This window comes from Petaurus breviceps, unplaced genomic scaffold, assembly GCF_028583685.1.
Source record: "Petaurus breviceps papuanus isolate PSGF00001 unplaced genomic scaffold, PetGlider_PUasm1.0 185, whole genome shotgun sequence".
Taxonomy (NCBI): domain Eukaryota; kingdom Metazoa; phylum Chordata; class Mammalia; order Diprotodontia; family Petauridae; genus Petaurus; species Petaurus breviceps.
The window spans coordinates 12,718,955-12,740,008 of NW_027185797.1; the positions used below are offsets into that span (position 1 = coordinate 12,718,955).

Below are 21,054 nucleotides of genomic sequence, written 5' to 3' on the forward strand. Positions count from 1 at the left end.
GCAGAGCCAGGAGAACATTGTATACAATCACAAAAACATTGTGTGATAACCAACTTTGATACACTTAGCTCTTCTCAGAAATTCAGTGATTTAAGACAATTTCTAAAGACTCACAATGGAAAATGCTATATACATCCAGAGAAAGAACTATGGGGTATGAATACAGATCAACGCACTTATTTTTCTTTCTCCTGGTTTTCCCCTTTTGTTTTGATTCTTCTTTCACAACATGACTAATGTGGAAATATTTTTAATATGTACATGTATGGCCTATATCAAATTGCTTTCCCTCTTGGGGAAGATGGAGGGGAAGTAGGGAGGAAGGGAGAAAAAAACAATTTGAAACTGAAAATTTTATAAAAGTGAATGTTGAAAACATATATATGTATACAAACATATACATACACCCACATGTATGTATGTAATAAAAAAAAACCAACCTTGGAAAAGTCTTTTAATCTCCCCAGGTCTCAGTTTTCCCCGACCATAAAATGGAAGACATGAACCAGATGGCCTCAGAACTCCATGCCATAACTTGATCTATGAACCTATCATATGATAACTAGATGATCTTTAAGCTTCTTTCTAGCATTAAATAGGGGCATCTAGGTTGAACAGTGGATAGAACACCCAGCTGAAAGCCAGGAAGGTCTAAGTTCAAATCTGGCCTAAAATACTTCCTAGCTATGTGACCCTGGGTAAGTCACTTAACATTGTTTACTTCTGTTTACTCATCTGTAAAATAAACTGGAGAAGGAAATGGCAAATCACTACAGCATCTTTGCCAAGAAAACCCCAAATGGGGTCATAGAGAGTTGGACTCAACTGAAAAAAATGACCGAACAGAAAGAAAGCATTAAGTCTGTGACCCTGTGTATGACTATGATCCCTCATTTTGTAGATAAGAAAATGGAAGTTTAGAGGGTAAAGTGACTTACTCATGGTCACACAGGTGGTAAGCAGCAGATAAACCATTCAAACGCAGGTCTTCTGGCATCATATACTTTTTCCTATCCCATATTACCCTCCACTCTACCAGGTGTCACTGACATATCAGTTTCTCAATCAAATGTGCCAGAAAGACACTTTTTGTCTTATAAATGATCTATTTAATCTACCTAATTTTTTTATTTTTAAATATATATATATATAATACATATATTTGCTAAAAATTATCTTAAATGTTCCCTTTGCTCTCATTCAATTTTCCCTTGGTAGGAATTGAATTTATAAGACTGTTGACTTTAATTACGGAAGGAAGCATGAAAATCTTCTATCAAAATTTAATTGGCTGTCATAATAGTATGGCTTAGAGGTTTTCTTATCTTGCCTCCCCCATCCAAAAAGAGTAGACTCTTGAGAGTGTAGTTAATGACGCTGATGGTGTACTGATTGGAGGGTTATTTGTTGTTTTCTTTTTCTTTACATTTGGGACCATCTTGATGGCTGTAAAGACATCTGCATTTCTTCAACAAGCACCTAATTCCAATCAGAGAAATTGAATATTTATTACGTGCAGTACCTAATGTCCCACTGCCTCCCAAGTCTCACCGGGGTGTCACATGATGGAGTAGGAGAAGTGCCAGACTGAATTTGGGACTGATGTCAGACAATCATGGCATGAGACATCCAGCATTGCTAGCCTGTAGGATGGACCTTGTTTGGAAGGACCAAACTGAGGGCCTTTGCTGGAAGTTTGAAATTCCAGGAGAACCTCAGAAAGATCATAGTCTTTTCATTCAAGAACTGTCCCTGATTCAGAGTAGATTCCTTGCTGACATTGTGAATCAGATGGTGTCCCTGACAGTCATTCCACATCAAGGCAGTCAAGGTAGGCTGGATTTCTTGGAATTAGCCAGGAAGCAGTGAATAGATGGAAAGTGGTATAGTTAAAATAGCCTGGACCTGGAGTCAGGAAGCCTCAATTCAACAAGCATTTATTTAGCACCTACTATAAGTCAGAAGCTTTTCTAGCACTTACCTCCTAAGGTTGTTGTGAGTATAAAAAGAGATAATATTTGTAGAGTGCTTTGCAAACCTTAGAAACACGATATAAATCATGGTGACTATGATCATTAAGTATTCATACTACAGTGATAAAAAACAAAAGTTCCTTCCCTAAAAGGGATTATACTTCCTTTCCCCTTACTCTCTTAGTTTTCTATGGACTGGCTTCTGTTCTCATCACTCAGCTGACAATCTTCTCTTCAAAATTACTAACAATGTCTGAATTTCTGAATTAAATGGCTTTTTCCAATCTTCATCATTCTTGATCTCTCTACAGCCTTTGGCAATGTTGATCACCCTTTCCTCTGTGACAGTCTCTTTTCTCCAGGTTTTTGTGACCTTATTCTCTCCTGGTTCTCCTCTTATCTGACCACTTCTCACTATCCTTGGATGGATCTTTATTCAGCTCCCACCCACAAACTTAGTTGTCCCTCAAGGCTCTGTCCACATCCCTTTTCTTTTCTCCCTTTAGACTATTTTACTTGGTGATGCCCATGGCATTCATTATTAAGGCTACAGTGATGATTTTTAAGTCTGTTTAACCAGTCCAAACTCTTTTGTTGACTTCCAATCTCACACTTCTAACTGCTTATTGAGCATGCCAAACTGGATGTCCTGGGGACATCTTAAACTCAAAATGTCCAAAATTGAACACAGTTATCTTCAACCCCCCAAAGAAAACCTTTCCCATCCTCACTTTCCTATCTCTGTTGAGGGCAACACCATTCTCACAGTCTCTCAGCCTCAAAACCTAGATATTATCCTTGTTCCTTCAGCATTCCTCACCCTTTACAGTCAATGTATTGCTAAGGCCTATTGATTTTTACCTTTGTAACATCTTTTACATATATTCCCTTCTCTCTTGTCACCAACCTAGTGAAGGCCCTTATTACCTTATCACCTCATACCTGAACCATCAATATCCTACTGGATGGTCTCCCTGCAACAATTTTTTTCCTCATCCAAGTCCATCTTTCACTAACCTGTGAAGGGATGTCCCTAAAGCTCAGACTTGACCACGCCCCCCTCATACACAATAAACTCTAATAACTCAGTGTCACCTCCCAGATCAAATATAAAAGCCTCTGATTAGTATTCAAAGTCAACCCTTAAGACCTTCTTCCTCTACTTTCCAGTCTTTTTATACCTTCTGTCCTCTACCCTTACCCACTCCCAAATTCTTCAATTCAGTGACATTGCTTTTTCCTCAAATAAGTAACTGACATTTCCCAACTCTGAGCATTTTCCTTGGCTGTCCCCCCTACCTGGGCTGCTCTCCCTTTTCACTTCTCCCTTCTAGCTTGTTTGGCTTTTTTTGAATGTCAGCTACAAGCCATCTTTACAAGAAAGTCTTCTTTGTTGTTGATGAGCCATTTCATTCATGTCCGACTCTTACCATTTGGAGTTTTCTTGGCAAAAACCACAGGAGTGGTTTGCCATTTCTTTCTCCAGCTCATTTGACAGATGAGGAAACTGACAGGGCATTTAATGAATGTTTATTCATCCATCAATTAACAAATAGTGGATTGTGAATCACTTATAGTTTTAGTACTCTAGACCTGAGGTGTTGGCTTGCCACATTCCCAAGCCTCTCAAACCAAGTTAAAATGGAATTGGGAAATATATGAGACACAAGAAATAACATTGCAATTGGACACAGATAATGTTAATAAGTTGTTTTCTTAGTCAATATGTGCCCTTGGGATCCTTATGTCTGATTTAGTGACTCTCCTTTTATTTGAGTTTGACAGGACTGTTCTTGGCTACTCTCACTAGGGCTACAAGTTGCAGAGAAGGTTCTTTCCTGGACTGGTAGAAAGAATTTTCCTCCCCTGGGAGTTCCTTCACCCTAACCTAAAGAGGGACCTTGTAGCATAGTGGGTAATGTTTTGGACTTACTGAGTCAGGAAGTCCTTAGTTTAAATCAAGCCTCAGACATTTGCTGGTTCTGTGACCTTGGGCAGGGTCACTTAAGCTTGATGAGTATCAGTTTTCACTTCTGTAAAACGGTGGTAACAGTGACTGTGGTGATTCCCCTTCTGGTTGCACTCTCAGGACTTTCCCCACCATGCCTCCTCCCCCAGTCTTTTTTAGGTTTGCCTGTTGCCTTTCATCGTTAGAACACAAACTCCTTTAGTGCAGATAATGTCTTTTTATTATTATTATCTTTTGTTTTTATTTGTATCCTGTATCCCTAGTACTTAGCCCAGTGTTTCACTATGTTAAGCACTTAATACATACTTGTTACTTTGCCTTGTCTTATCTCAGGGGGTTATCGTGAGGGAAAATGTATTAGTGCATAAAATATCTTCTGAATTACAAAAGGCTACATAATTCTCAGTTACTGTGTTAATATTAGGATCATAGTCTAGGTTTGTGAGGGGCCTCAGAGGCCATTTAGTGAATTCCTATATTTTTTCAGATATGGCCTCTCAAGCTGCCTATGGAGTTGGGTGGTATAGTGGATGGCACATTGGACTGGAATCATTTAAGCTCTTCCTGTCTCAGTTTCCTCATCTGTAAAATGGGGATAATAATAGCACCTATCTCCCAGAGTTCCTGTGAGGATAAATTGAGAGAATATTTATAAAACTCTTTGTAAACCTTAAAACGACACCTAAAAGCTATTCTAAAAATGCTTGCTAGTGAAGTAGAATGATTTATCCAAGGTCACAAAAATGTATAGCAGGTGTCAGAGGGGAGATTTGAATCCACATTCTTTGAGCTCAGAACTAACGTCCCTTTTTAACAATTTTATACAAAATCAATTCCTTTTTATTTAATTTAAAAAAAATTAATTTTATGGGGCAGCCAGCGAGTAAGAGCACTGGCTCCAGTGTTGGGATGACCTGGGGCTCAAATCTGGGCTCCGATACTCAGCACCACACCCAGAAATAACTGGCCATGTAACCTTGAGCAAGTTACTTAACCCTGATTGCTTTAAAAAATTATTTTAAATTTCTGAAATAAAACAACCATTTTCATAACATAGTAGAATAATACAAAGATGACTGTGCATGAAACTGCAAATCTATTATGTAGAACTTGCTATTCCTTTAAAATATATAACAAATCAAGTATGTACATTTCTTTTTTTCCTGTCTTTGGTTTTACATTATCATTATTTCCCAATACATTTTTTTGCTTTTTTTTTGAGGGCAATTGGGGTTAAGTGACTTGCTCAAGGTCATACGACTAATAAGTGTTAAGTGTCTGAGGCTAGATTTGAACTCAGGTCCTCCTGACTTCAGGGCCGGTTCTCTATTCACTACACCACCTAGCCGCCCCTTCCCAATACATTCTAAGAGCTGTCCCACATAGGATGGTAAAAAGGCAAAGATAAACAACATTTCCAGCATATGCACTGGTCCCCAGCTACAGTCCCCTACCTATCAAGAGAAGAGAGGAGAGTGATTTTTTCCTATCTTCTTTTCTGGGGCCACTTTGGATCACAATAATTTCATGGCATTCACTTATGATGATTCTGTTGTTTTCTTTTCTCATCTATATTGTGAGAGACAGCTTTTATATTGTTTCCCTGGTTCTGCTTACTTCATTTTGCATTAGTGTCTATAAAAAAGGCAACTTAAGCATGAGCAACCTAGGAAAATCAGAGAATCTTTACACCTAAAAGGACCTTTGAGGGCAACCAGTTGTTCCCTTCCACAAACCTCCCTCAATTTGCAGAATAGTAAGCCAAGAAGTGTGCTGCTTTTTCTAATTCAGGGAAAACGTATGTGGTAAGGGGCAGCTAGGTGGTGCCATTGTGTAGAGAGTGCCAGGCCTGGAGTCAGGAAGTCTCATCTTCCTGAGTTCAAATCCCGTCTCAGATACTTACTAGCTATGTAACTTTAGGCAAGTTATTTAATCCTGTTCACCTCAGTTTCCTCATTGTTCAAATGAACCGGAGAAGCAATGGCTAACCACTCCAGTATCTTTACCATGAAAACTACAAACGCTTTTAAAAAAGGAGAGTCAGACATGACCGAAACGACTGAACCATAGTGAAAAATAAGAGGGAAACATGATTTTAAAGCAATAGTGGGAAAATGTAATGTCCTGACAAAACCCATAGTCTAGCGCCATATTTTTTGAATAGCAAAAGATGCTCCTTGTCCTTTCTTGTCTGATATTAAAGTCTTTAGGCCCTGGATGGTCCTATCCTGAACACGAGATCTCAAAAAGGCCTCCCTCATCGCTGAACTTTGCTAATTTTGGGAAAGTGAAAGCTGCTACATCAGGTGAGGCTGGATACCTTTTCCATGCCTGTGGCATTTCCTATAATAATGCTGCAAAGAAAGACCTGAAGCATTCCTGTTAACAAGTTATCTATTGTCCTTATGAAAGTAGTGGAAATCATTCTCAAAATGTATTCTGCTTTGCCACCATCTAAATGACTGTGTGAGAATGAGTTAATCAGCTGTCTTTGTTCCTGGTTTTTCCAAGTGTGGGAGCCCTTGGCAGGCGGGCCAACCTTCTCTGATCTGCAGCTGCTGTCATTATTGCTACATGTGATGGATACGTCTGCCTGGAAAGATTTGCGACCTGACACTAATGTTGATGAACGGCTCAGAGATACCAAGTGCCTGACGATTTCAGAAAGGCCTCTTGGATCTGGATCTGAGCGGCTGCTTTTCCAAATCATAGCTACAGGTCAGAGTGACACTGCTTTGGCAACTTTTAAGTGGATGGGAGAAGTTGAGAGTTGGGGTTAATCTTCGACCTGACGAAAACGTAAGTCGTTAAGCTATTAATTTCTTCAAGTAAAACTAATTCCAGCACTCACACCAGGATTAGCTAGTTATATCCTCCCAGGAAGTCTGGCTTGCTTGGGGTTATCATAAACCACTCCTTTCTGTTTTGCCTTATTTTTGTAGGTAGCCCTGTATCGTTTTGTCAGATATGCAATTTAATTCCCATGATAAATGGAAGAAAAAAAAACACACACACACTTCTTTCTCCATTAAGAGTGATGCAGATTTTTATGAGTGAAATTGTATATAAGAACCATAACCATATTTCCTATATTGAGAAGTAGAACATTGTGCTTAGAAGTCACAATGTATTTGTGAAGGAGACATTGGATGCCCAGGAAAAATTCTGTTTTCCATGGAATAGGTTATCTTTGTAAGTTTGACCTGCATTGAATGTTTTGCTCCTCATTTTTGAATAGAATTTATGGCAGGTTGCTAGAATGTTGCCAATAATACGTCTCCTTCTTCAAAGACTCACTAACCTGCCAAAATGTGTCCAGGACCTTGGATGTTTACCTATGTCTTAGCAGAGACAGCTGATAGAGATGAGAAACAGCCCCAGAGGAGAACGATTCCTGTTCTGTTGGTGAATGAGATTAAGCTGGACCTTTTCCCAGCTGGGTTTTTTTATGGGCCTCGAGGCAATGCTAATTTGTGTGGTTTACAATATGTTATGTTTCTTCATTGATATATGTATGGCTGACCGTGAAATCATGGTCGTAAATCGAGAGCTGGAGGAAACCACAAGTTAAAGACTATCTCATTTAACTTCCCTTGTTTGACAGGTGAGGAAACTGAGTCACAGTGTTTAAGTTGCTTGACCTACTTGTTGAAGTAGGAAGTAGAAAGGCTGAGATTTGAATGTAGGTTCTCTTATTCTTTCATCTGTGTCTATATTGTGCCTTAGCAAACCAACCAATACCCATGGGGGGGGGTTCTTTGTTTCCACTGTGCTTATTACTATTTGGGAGACAAAGAAGTAAAAGACACAGTCCCTGCCTTATTTTCTCACTTCTTTGGGATATAACATGTAAACAGTTCAACTTGGTAAACATTCACTTCCTACCAGGTGTAAGTAAGGCAGCTAGGTGGCCTAGTGGATAGAGTGCCTGGCCTGCAGTCAGGGAGACTCAACTGCCTGAGTTCAGATCTGGTCTCAGACACTTCCTAGCAATTTGTCCCTGGGGAAGTCCCTGTTTATCTCAGTTCTTCATCTGTAAAATGGGCTGGAGAAGAAAATGGCAAACTGCTTCTTTATCTTAACCAAGAATACTCCAAATGGGGTCACAAAGAGTTGGACAGGACCGAACAACAATGACACATGTAGGGCAACATTTGAGGGATTTTGTGGGGAGGGCCTTAATTTGTGGTTTTCTTGATTTATGCACATTTTTCACAAGCACAGTTTATCCACTTGGGCCTAACTTGTAGCTTGAGGGAATTGCCAGGGGTAACCGAAAAATTAAGAGATTTCTCCCTTGAATCAGGGCCTGAATTTGACCTCAAATCATTTTGATTTCAAGTCTGGCTCTTTCCATATTATTTCTTATCATATTGGGAAAACAAAGACAAAAACAAAATAGGCCCTGTTCTCAAAGACCACCATCATGATGATTATGATGATGATATGTAACATTTATATAGTACTTTAAGGTTTGCAAAGTGATTTCTAACTATTACCTAATTTTATCCTCCCAGCAATCCTAGAAGTTAGGCACTATTATTATCCCTATTTTACAAAAAAGGAAAGGGAAACTGAGAGAGATCAAGTGACTTGCTCAGAGTGGCAGAGCTGGTAAGTGTCTGAGGCTGGATTTGAACTCAGGGCTTCTGACTCCAAGTCTAGTGCTCTGTCCACTGCACCACCTAGCTACCTTTCAATTTTTCTTCTGAATTTACATACACTAAATGAGAGAATAAAGAAAGAAAAGAAGAGGGCCAATGACAGAGCCTTGAGAGATACTCACAGTTAGTAGACTTGAAATGGATGATCGTGATTTGACTAAGGAGTCTGAGAAGGAGTGGTCAGACAGGGAGGTGGAGAAATATTGGTGAGCAGTGTCATAAAACTCAGAATACATAGAGATGTTAAGAGGAGAGGATAGATTACCACAACACATGGTGCAGAGAGTTCAATAGTGACTGACAAGCAAAAATTTAAACAATGCTACATGTGCTTAGGTACGATGGCAAGAACATTGGTTTTTTTTTTTTTTGATTGATTAGTTGTATCACATTCTTCATACCCTATTTGGGGTTTTCTTGGCCAAGATGCTGAAGTGGTTTGTCATTTCCTTCCCTAGCTCATTTTACAGATGAGGAAACTGAGCAGACAGGATTAAATGTTGCTTAGGGTCACACAGCTGGGAAGTATCTGAGGCCAAATTTGAACTCAGGTTCTCTGACTCCAAGTACTTTACCCACAGTGTCACCTAGCTACACGCCTTACTACCAGAACATAGTAAGTGCTCAATAAATACTTATTCCTTCTTTCCTTCTATATAATATTTGTAGTGTGATGAAATGGAAAGAGTATTGAATTTGCTTCAGATCCCTATGTCATAACTTACCACCTGTATGGTTCTGAGAGTTATTTTTACCTCTCTTGTCCTCAGTCAATCCATAAGCATCTATTTACCCCCTCTCACAGTCCTCATTTGCAAAATGAGTGCGTTGGGTTGGATATCTGTAGTGTCTTTCTGTTTCAAAGGGGTGATAATATGATACTCCAAACAAGAGTATCATATTAGGATGAAATAGTATATTGGAATGGCAATGACAGGACCATTGTTAATGTTTTATAGGAATCTGGAGAAGGGTAACATTCTTTCAGGTGGAGATGGTAGAGGTTGAGATCTTGAAGGAACCATGAGGAACAGAAGGTGTCGTGTTGAGTAGCTGAGGCATTTTCCATCTACACAAAGAGAAGAAGCATTGTCCTTTTAATTCAAGGATTAGGGATTAGCTTGATTTAACTGGCATAGGGCACCTTGGGTAAGGAACCTTCTCTGATCAATAAAGGTGGACACTTCTCTACCACTTATGGTCTTAGAGAGTTACCTAGAACCCTGAGGTGTTAAGTAACTTGCTCAGGATCAGTATTTATCAGAGGCAAGACTTGAACTCAGGTTGGATTTCTAGGTTAACTTTCTATCCACTATGCCACAATACTTTTCAAGATCTGAGAAATTGCCATCCACTCATCTTGAAATTGTAGGAAAACTGGTTCTTTTTCTCTGTAATTTTTTTGAGTATTTGCCTCATTTCTCTATTTCACTTTGCTCAGGTCTGTGTCCATGTCTCAGAACCAGCACTAACTGAATTGAACTCAAGCGAAATCAGAATAATGATAGTGTGTTAATTAATTGAATCAATCTTGCATGTTCTAAGATGACCTCGAATTTGATTTTTGTTCCTCTAGATAAAAGCTAAATGAAACTCAGATACTGTTTGGCATTGCTCCCTTTTTATTTTCTAGAGATACCCTGCAAGCACAATGAAACATGTCCCCAGACCATGTACTTGCATAAGAAATGTCAAAGCAGGGGTGGCTAGGTGGCACCGTGAAAAGAGCACCGGCCCTGGAGTCAGGAGGACCTGAGTTCAAATCTGGCCTCTGACACTTAACACTTACTAGCCATGTGACCTTAGGCAAGTCACTTAATCCCAAATGATCTGCCATCCCCCCTCCAAAACAAAGCAAGAACAACAACAAAAAAAGAAATGTCAAAGCCCCAAATAGAGATCTTTCTTATTCCAAAGGGTGTACATTTTCCCCTGGTAGTGGAGTGAAAAGGAAATGTCAACTCCTTCAGTAATTAGAGTGTATGCTTATTCTCTGGTTAATCCTACTTGAGGGAAGCTAGGTGGTGCCATAGTGTATAGAGTACTGGGTTTAGAATCGGGAAGACTCATCTCTCTAAATTCAAATCTGAATCTAGACACTTATTAGCTGTGTGACCCTAGGCAAGTCACTTAACTGTATTTGCCTCTATAAAATGAGTGAGAAAAGGAAATGAAAAACCACTCATATCTTTGTCAACAGAACCCCAAATGGAGTCAGTAAGAGTCAGACAGGACTGAAAAATGACTGGACAGCAGTAACAATAACCCTACCTGATAGTGAAGTGTACTTCTAGCCCACAATCCTACACCCAAACCTGATAATCACCACTCAGGGCTCTCCCCTAAAGAGTTTTGATTAGCTATGTATCTTTCTCTATTGCTATTGGTTCAAGCCCCACCAACTCTGTTCTCCCTCTCATTGTTAGGTACCAGGGACTAGCTCTTTACTTGCAATTAATTACTTAACACGAACTAACCTTTACAATGGAATATTTATTTCAAAATTACAGCAAGAACAAAATGCAAGCATTTTTCTCCAACACTTCAAGGACATATACTGTCTACTCTACCACCTTTGCTTCTGGAGAGAGTAGGCTCAAAAAGTAGTCTACTTCCTAGGAGCCATTGTTCTCACCAAGTACATGGACTGTACTGTCTCAGCTAATGTTGCCCTAGGTCCACAAGGTCACATCACAAGCTTGTTTCTTACTCCTAGGAGCATTATTTAGAGTTGAGACTCCAGAATGCTGGCATGCTGGAGTACCCTCTGACTTTTCAAACCCACAAAGGTCATAGGCTCTACTCTCCTTCATCTAAAAGGGAAAAAAGCATATCTTTTCTATGTCATCACAACTTTCCTGGAAATAGGCTTCTCAGGTTCTCCCCTGGGAAATTGCATTGTCTGAGTAAGTTGATGGGGTCTCCATAAGATCCAGATTTCAGTTACATTGCAAAAAATGCTTGGGCATTTTATTTAGCAGCCAAAGTGTTCAATTTATTTGTATTTTCATAGTTTTTCTTCTCCTCACAGGTAAATTTTCTGTAGTTTGGAATTGCTTTGGACATCATTTTCATGCTTTGATCTATTCTGCTGACTTGTACCTGGGGGGACCACCTGGAGTCAGTGTATAGAGTTAGACCCTACAAAAAAAAATCCCAAAGATAATCACTTTCAGGGAAGAAGGAAAGATGACATTATGCAGCAAGTCCACAGTTTGCCTGCTCATAAAATCTGTCCAAGGGAAACAACTTAGTAATTGGTGAGGGCTAACTAATGTGAACCAAAATGAAACCCACATACCATCTTTTGAAATGCCATGTGCAATTGGGCATGTGGTAATACAAATGCTTTTGGCTATTTGATTAAATACCTAATTAGGTTCTTTTCCTGTTAATACAAAGAGAGTTTAGCTAAATACCAAGACAATACCATAGCATGGGACTAGAAATAACTGTTACTATAGCCAAGATGTAAGAAAGAGTGGCATTAGATCAATGGAAACTGGCCAACAAGCATAATTCCACTTCATCTTCTTAAAAATTTCTACCATTTGCAGCATTAATGGTCTGAAATATCCAAATAATTGCTTCTGACCCCTTTTACTTTAATAATGGAAGTCTGCTACATGTGCAGAAAGCCTGAGATGGTGTCTCCCCCATGTGGACATGCTGAGGACACTTCTTCCAGGAGTCATGACTGGAAGTACCTCAGAATGCTGGCAATCTGGCTTACTCTCTCAAAGCCAGGCAAACTTCTTATCCCTTTGAGTTTCTGAAGTAGTCATTGGCTAAATCCCCTCCTGGCTATGTTCCTCATTGTAGGATACTAGTGACTAAGTGCCTCAGTTCCTTTCATCCATTTAACACCAATTGGTTGGTTTTTTACAAAGAGACACTCAAAGATGTGGCAGTAACAAAAGTATAAATGTTCCTACCCCCATCTCAGCACCTGGTGATCCCCTCTCTCCATCTCATCTCAGTCTCTGAAGAGAGCATGGTCATTATTAGCACATTTCCTACTTAATATCAGTTCCAGCAGATCATTTTCATATGAAGCAAGACAGCTTGATGAGCTTTTATGTCACTGTCTTTGGACTGAGTCTTAAAGGGCACTCTTCAATCCTCTAGACACTGATGCTGAATTACAGATTGTGTAGGTAGCAAATGATTGGACATTTGGGGGCGAGTGAGAGTGAGGGTTTGAGAATGACCCTGAGGTTGTGAACCTCGGTGATTGGGACAATAGTAGTGCTCTCAATTGTAATAAAGTTTAGAGATGCAGTAGATTGGGGAAGGTAGATCATGAGTTCTTTTTTTTTTCCTACATCTTAGTTCCAGATGCCTATTTTTTTGTTAATTTTTGCCCTTTAAGTTTTATTGATGTATTTTTTTTATATTACACTTAATGATTACTTCTGCTTCATGAGGTCTCCTATAACAAAATAAAACAGTTAAGGAAAACTAATTATACAATGACCTCATTTGAAAGTTTATGTAAATGTCCACATCTGTAGCACCCCCACCTCTCATTCCATACCCTAAATCCATCATTTTTCTCTTGTCATGGATATCTTACATTTTCATCAGTCCTCTGCAATTACATGTGCCCATAGTTCTCACACCTTTCAAAGTTGTTTATTTTCCCAGTATTTTCATATAAATTGATTACTTGGATTTGCTCATTTCCTTTTCCATTTGGTGATAAAACCCTTAAAATTGTTCATTTTTATAATGTTGATATTATGACATCTGGTTTAAAATCACCAATAAATAATTGGTGATGTAGGAAAGAAACTATGGCTGGATATATAGTTTAGGAAGTCATTTATATAGAGAGAATTAAACCCACGGTGAGATCTATGAGGAAGAAAGGGTAGAGAAAACAGAGAAGGTTGAGAATGTCTGAAATGGTAACAACCAAGAAGAAGTTATTCTGCTATAATAAAATCCTGTTAGGGATTGGTGATGTTGAGCTGTGCATTTTCAGAAGGATGTGACAGGAGTTATAAGAAAACAGGATGAGAAAAATAGAAAATGTCATGGACAGATTTTGACCTTAGTGGTAAAGGGAATGACCAAATTGACGAAATTGTAGATGTACTGAAATCAATATAACATCAATAAAAATGATCTGAAGGGTAAAAAACCATGATGTTCTTTGAAAAGAGGAAAGGAGACTAAAGGGTGGCTTGATACTTGCTTTTTTGTCTCTGAATGATGATTATATAAGATGGCTTTTATAAGGTGATCTAACTTTAAGTTCTGGCAGGAGGCCTTCATATAATAGAAAGGCTTTAAGTATGGCCCCAACATCCATAGAGACCAGAACTGGAAGAAAAGTTTCAAATTATACTAAGGGATCCAAATCAGAAATAAGGAAACATTTCTTTTTTTTTTTTTATTTTAAGCAATCAGGGTTAAGTAACTTGCTCAAGGTTACACGAAGGAAACATTTCTTAATGGTAAGAGTAATGGTAAGAACATTGATAGAGACATCAGAACGAGAGAGTACAGACCTTTTATGCTATGTATATCTATTTCTGAGAGGGAATGAAGGTGACCTCAGGTTCTGTTGGGAACACAATGGGAGAGGGTAAAATCATGAGTGTATATTTAGAGCTCTAAGAGACCTTAGAGATTATCTAGCCAAGCCTCTTCACTTTTCAGTTGGATGAACTGAGGGATAGGGAGGCTAAGTGACTTGTCCAAAGAGACACAGGATATAAGTGATAAAGTAGGGACTTGAATTCATATCATTTTACTCTAAATCTGAATCCTCTTCCTGCTCTAATATAGGGATAGGTGTAATGAAGAAGATAAGCAGTATATTCAATATTCTAATACTGTAGTCTAGAATGTTAATACTAATTCAGTAGTCTAATACCCAGTCTAAAATATGCCAATTTACAGGTTTAAGGCTTTGGAGTTGGTCTAGCCCAGAGCTTTCATTTTGTAAATGGCATAATTGAGTTTCAGAGCGTGGAATGGTCTGCTCAAGGTCATATGGAGCCACTAGGATTCACTCTCCCATCTTCTGACTGAAGACTCAGTCAGACTTTTCACTGGGTCCGGATGCTTCCTTGAATTTATTCCCCAAGGGCAGAATCAGGAACAATGGGGAGAAACTGGAGAGGAGAAAATTTAGATTTCATGTAAGGACCTTGGATGCTTCCTAGTTCTATAATGCTGGGCGAGTCACCGAACCTGGTTTGCCTCAATTTTCACATCTCTAAAATGAGCTGGAGAAGGAAATGGCCAACTACTCCAGTATCCTTGCCAAGAAAACCCAAATGGGGTTGTTAATAGTCAGTCACAACTGAAAATGACTAAAGGAGAAGGAAAAATTTCTAACCCCAAATGACATTTTGCCAGTGAACAAATGGTCAGTGGAGGACATCTGTCATTTGAGACTTTTAAACAAAGACTGGAAGACCATTTGTCATGTGTGCTATATTTCTGAAAAGGGAGACTCAAGTTCAGGGTCATCTTCCAACTCAGAGATTCTGAGATACTTTGATGCATCATCTTCTTAATATCTCATCTGAGGCAGCTAAGTGGTACGGGGAAGAGAACCAGGTAAGGAGTCAGGAAACTCTGAGTTCAAATCTGGCCTCAGACACATACTAGCTATGTGATCTTGGGCAAGTCACTTAACTTCCCTTTGCCTTATCTATAATATTGGGACAATAGCAACTACTTCCCAGGGTTGTTGTGAGGTTCAAATAAGATTTGTAAAATTCTTATCACAGTGCCTGACACATAGCAAGCACTACATAGATATTAGCTGTTATTATTAGTAGCTATTATCTACCTATCTTTGAGGTTTTCTTGGTTGTATTTTCACTGAATTGCCTCATGCCTTAAATCAGGGGTGGGAGGCAGGTTCTCCACCACTGCAATGCATCAGGTATGTATCCAATGACTCCAGGTCCTCAGAACATCCAGTAAAGAGAACAGTTAAAAGCTAGTGTGGGGTAAGAAAGGTAAGTCCCTGGGAAAACTCTTCTAAAAATTAGGCCATGGAGTTTTACTTTTTTTTTTTAATCAGAACAAGGGAAGGAAAATTAGCTCAGTGGTTTGCCAACTAGAAGTAGGCCAGGAGACATAGTTCTTCCTCAGAAACATGGTTCAGGTAGGGCTGGATTTTATTCACTTGGCAAGTGAGGCTTAATTAAAAGCTGGCCAGAAGACTTGGAAAAAATATAAAGTCTCTGACTTGCTTGCTCCATTTATAAAATCAGATTGGTATGGAGGTATTTTCCCAGGCCTGATCACTTTGAATTCACTTGACCTCTGGATGTTAGCTTCAGTGAAACACATACCTTTCTGGATCTATTTTTAGGCTTGTGAGTTGGCCAATGGGAGAAAATTCGAGTTTAGCTTTTATGCCAGAAAATGTTCACTTCCCTCACAGTTTTAACCCCGTGACTTCTCTTGGAGGTGAAAGGAAAGTACTTGGAGTTGCTCATAGTAATTGTCCAATCATGGAATTGGCCAGTCTTTTTTCAAGAATAATACAGATGTTTCTGGCATCAATTTTAAATGAGTCAGAGCAGCAATTGCTACAGAAATATTCACATGTACTTTTTCCACCTGGATACCGGTGGTGGTGGGATGGAAAGGAAGGGAGAGTTGATTTGTGTTTTTCTTTTTGAGAGGCATTTGCTAGTGAGCCAGACCCGAAGCCAAACAGAATTAGGTTCAAGTCTTGCCTCTCACACCGACTGTGTAATCCTAGAAATTTAACCTCAGTGCTCTAGGCGAATGATGTCAAATTAAAATTAAAGTGGATCCTTGTGAGCTGTATATTGATCTAGAAAATAACAAATTAACATTATCCACATTATATTGTATTTTTATACATTTTGCAAAAACATTTCTCAATTGTGTTTTAATCTAATTGGGACCCATTGGAGTTTAGAAGGCCATGTTTGATACCTCCACTCTATGTAATTCCCTGAGACTATAAATTTCAGGGAAAATGCAGACTTGCATTGAGAGAGTGTTTCCTTACCTGGCAGGTCCTTTTCATTGAAATCACAGGTCCAGTCCTTATCTTTCTATTATTTTTGGAAGTCCACAAAACATACAGACTTGGAAAAAAATGGCATGGTATCTAGATTAGATGATTCCTACTGGTATGGATTATCCAATTGAATCATGACACAGAGTCCATCCTATATGGCAAAACTCTTTCCCTTCAGCTTTATCTCTTACTCAGCTTCCCTTAAAATTCCTAACAAATGGCTTATATAGAGTTCCCTACTAAGTCTGTTAGAAGTGAATAAAAGTAAGTAGCATCAATGCCTGTCTCTATTCTGAGCCAACATAATCCATCACAGACTAGGTATCAATTCCTTAGAATCCTGCAGGCTCCAGTCTTAGAAGTTCAATTCCTCACAACTTCTTCCAAGAGGGAACTGTCTAGGATGTCCCTCCCCCTCCCCTAGAACAAATCTTCCACAATAGATCATTGTCCAGGCTATTGAGATGTCTAAAGAACTCAGAGCACTTTGCGGGTCTTTTCCTGTAGAACAGCAAGAGCTTTATTGTTAAGGATTGCCTTCTGTGCAGTTTCATACTCAGCTTTTCCCAGCTCTGCTTTCTTGAATGCGTGAGAGTAAACAACAGTAGCTCTTACAAACAAGGTACCATTTTCTCTTCCCCATTCCCTCCCCAAATCCCTGTACTGCCTTGTCTCTTAAATTACTGCCTTTTTATTTGCTGTCTTCTCAAATTCAATAAATCTTGGGGTGCAAATCAGGCATATGAAGCAAAGACAGAAAGTCAACGTCCTAAAACAATATACCAGAGGCTGGTACCTTCTTGTATATTTGATTAAATTCATACTAAAGTGGAAATGGCTGATAAAAAGACTCTGCTGAAAGCAACTTTTGAGGGATGAACAGGGAATTTGAAGATTACTGAAAGCAGGTTTTACTTAATTTGTAATTTTTCTTGGGCTAGCTCCAATTGAACAGCTTCATATTCATGATTCTGTATTCATTATATGTAGTTGAATATTTTCATTAGGCAATGATTACAAGTATATGTCACTTGGAAAGATTTTAAATTTATAAGAGTTTCTTTAAGAATTCTGCCCAGTTACAGAGAAATAAAGAGGTGACTAGGTTTTAAGGAATTATGAATCCATTAGTAATCCATTTGCCACTAAAATCCTCTTCTGATGCTTGATTATGGTCCTGAGGTACACTTGGGTATTTTATGGCCATTTGAGAGAGCCAAGTTCTAGCAGATCCTATTGAGCTGGAAAGGATTTGGACATTGGATCAGGGATGTCTGTCATCTGTGGATTAACTTAGTTAAGCTTAGAAGGGCTTGGAACTTTTAGCCTTTGAAACTGAAGTTTGAATTTTTCATGATCAGAAGTAGTGAGCCATGGAAGATTTTTGAGGAAAAATGTGAATGAGCAGATCTATATAGAGTAAGATTATTCTGACTGTGGTATAACAGATGGATTGAATTGAAAAAGAGTGGCAAGAGGTAGGATGGCAGTCTATTATGGGGCTATTTATAGTACCAGATGCGTGTGGTAATGAGGTGTAATGCTAATGTGGTGCCAGTGAGAACAGATAGGAGATAGAGTTCTAGAAGTGGAGTCCACAAGACTTGGCATAGACTGAATGTGAGAGGGAGAGGGAGGAGTCATCAATAATCCAACCTTACAAATATGGAAGACTGGAAGAGTCATGGTACCAGTGGTAGAAATAGTAGTCAGGAGGTTGAGCAGGGTTAAGGACAATGCTAAGATGGTCCATTTTGGATGTGCTGAACTTGAGGGTACAGGTGGACAGTGAAAGTCTTGTAGATGAGAGAAGTAGGTCTGAAGCCCAGAAAAGAAGTCATGACTAAAATAGGTTTGGGAATCAATTTCCACAAAAATGGGGTCAAAGCTGTGGGAGTGAAGGAAATGACCAAGAAAGAGCATAAAGAGGGAAGAAGTCTAAAATGAGATCACTTGGAGAAAGCCCAAGAATAGGATGAGTAATCAAAAGACACAAAAAATAGTAGAGAGGCAAAAGGAGACCCATGAAAGCATGACATTTTCTGAAGCCAGCAAGAGGGGGAGAGAGACAACATGGAATATCCCAGGAAAGAGGGAAAGGCAGATGAAGACTGAGAATGGCTACTAGGGCAGTAAATGTTGACTTTCAGTATGGCAAGCTCAGTAGAGAGGTGACCAGGGATAGAGGGAGGAGTAGAAACCAAATTTCAAGGAGCTGCAAAGGAAATAGATGATAGCATACTTTCTTAAAAATAATCAGCCATCTGGATTTATGGCCACCATGAGGATTCTGGGAGAAAGTGAATTAGATTCAGTCAATCATTCAGCAATAATTTCTCAAGCACCTACTATGTGCTACAAATTAGGGGACAGACATACCTAGAATAATCTCACTGATTCCCTGAAAGCTAATTAAGACACAAATTTCTGATTCTCTTCCAAATAAATGTATCTGGGTTTCAGTCTGATTTTTAAAAAAATAGATAAATGATATTCTCTTAGGCTTATGTGTGGCATGTTCTAGCACATGGCATTCCCCTGTCCTGTCCCAGTTATTAACAAAGGTATTTCTCAAAGGATTACATCTGTGTATCATTGATGTGTCGTGGGCATGCCCAAACCCTAACTGCCTGACATGTCTCTATTTGTACCTGTCTAGTATTTATTTTCAGGGTAAATCAGCTCTTAAACTGGTAGTTAAGTGGAAAAGCCTATAATACAAGTTTCAAAAAAGAAAACAAAGAGCCAAAAAGACTAAATTTATTGCTTTTGGCTTCAGCCACATCCTGCATGCAAATTACAAATTTCTTCATCATGACCTTATGTTGTCATTAGTACGATTTTAAGCCGGTATCTACACGAGTAAAATGATGATAAGGAATTAAGGTAGTAAGTCATATGACAGACTAAAAACCCTGATAATAATAGTTAATGTTCATATAGTGCTTTAAATGTTGCAAAGTGTTTTACATATGCTATCTCATTATCCTGACAACAGCCCTCCATATTGGTGCTATTATCCCATTTTAAAGATGAAAAAAAAGATGAAGCTCAAAGAGTCAGTGGAGAAACAGTTCTTAAGCTCTTACTATGTGCCATGCATGTAGCTAATTCCTGGGGATACAAAAAGGGCAAAACCAGTGCTGTCTTCAAGGAGCTTATGTTCGAATGGAGGATGCAGCATGCAACAACTGTCTACACAAAAGAGACACGAAAGGCAAATAGAAGGCAATCTCAGAGGGAAAGTGCTAGCACAGGGCTGAAGAGGGAAGCTCACTGCAGAAAGTGGGATTTGAATTGAGTTTTCAAGGAAACCAGAGAATCTCAGAAACAGGAAAGGATGGAAGATATTCCAGGCAAGCGGGACAGCCAATGACAAAGCCAGAGTCAGGAGATAAGGACTGTCTTATATGAGGAAAAGGAATAAGGCCATTGTCACTGGATTACATACTATACAGAAAAGAGTAAAATGTAAAAAACAACTGGAAACATAGATGGAGTCAAGTAGTGGGTTTTATCTTTGATCCTGCAGATAACAGGGATCCACAAGAATTTACTGAATAGGGAGAAGAGGGGGTTAGAGCTATACTTTAGGAAGGTAACTTTGACAGCCAAGTAGAGAATAGATGGGGGCAGAGTTGAATTATGAAGTCCAACCAGAAGGCTATTACAATGGTTCAAGTGGGGAAGTATATGGGCTCATCTCAGGGTGGTGGTGCTATGAGTAGAGAGAAAGGGATTTATATGAGAGATATGGAAGAGATCTAGTGATTTTCCAGGAACTGAAGCAAGATTAGAGCTCAGGTGTTCTTGATTTCAGTTTTCAAAGTGCTATGGTAAGATGCTTTCATCTTAGATTTTCTGGGATCATAAGAGATTTAGAACTGAGAGGGATCTTAAAGGTTATCAAATCCAATATCTTCATTTTTTTTTGATCTGAGGAAATTGAGGCCCCAATATTAAATAATTTTTTTTAGGATTACACAGCTAATGTTACCAAGTAAATACATGAAGCTCTTTGCAAACTTCAAAGTCCTTTGTCAATGCTAAGTGTTCTTGTTGTTAGTTTGAGGTGGAATTCAAACCCAGCATTCTAGACTCCAAGTCTGGCATCATTTCCACTAAACCATGCTGTGTCTAAGGATGCTTAAATCACAAAATTGTAATGGACTCAGAGTCTACATAGTACAACCTAGAATGCCTGTGCTAATCTAGCGTTTGGTTTGAATACTATTATTGCTTTCCTCCTGAAATTACCTTCTTTCTACATGGAATATATCTTGTTTATACATAATAGTTTGCATATTATCTTCCCCATTAAAATGAGAGCTTCTTGAGGGCAGGGACTGAATTTCCTTCTATACTATCTATCTATCTATCTATCTATCTATCTATCTATCTATCTATCTATCTATCTATCTA

General features: G+C 38.9%; 1 long non-coding RNA gene across 1 annotated transcript in view; it reads left to right on the top strand.

Moving 5' to 3' along the window:
• The window catches only part of LOC138161678 (uncharacterized), a 148,866-nt gene that overhangs the window by 76,315 nt on the left and 51,497 nt on the right, over positions 1-21,054 (top strand). Inside the window, exon 2 of the long non-coding RNA XR_011168425.1 lies at positions 6,454-6,741. This is a non-coding gene — a long non-coding RNA (uncharacterized lncRNA). The remainder of the gene's footprint in view (positions 1-6,453; positions 6,742-21,054) is intronic.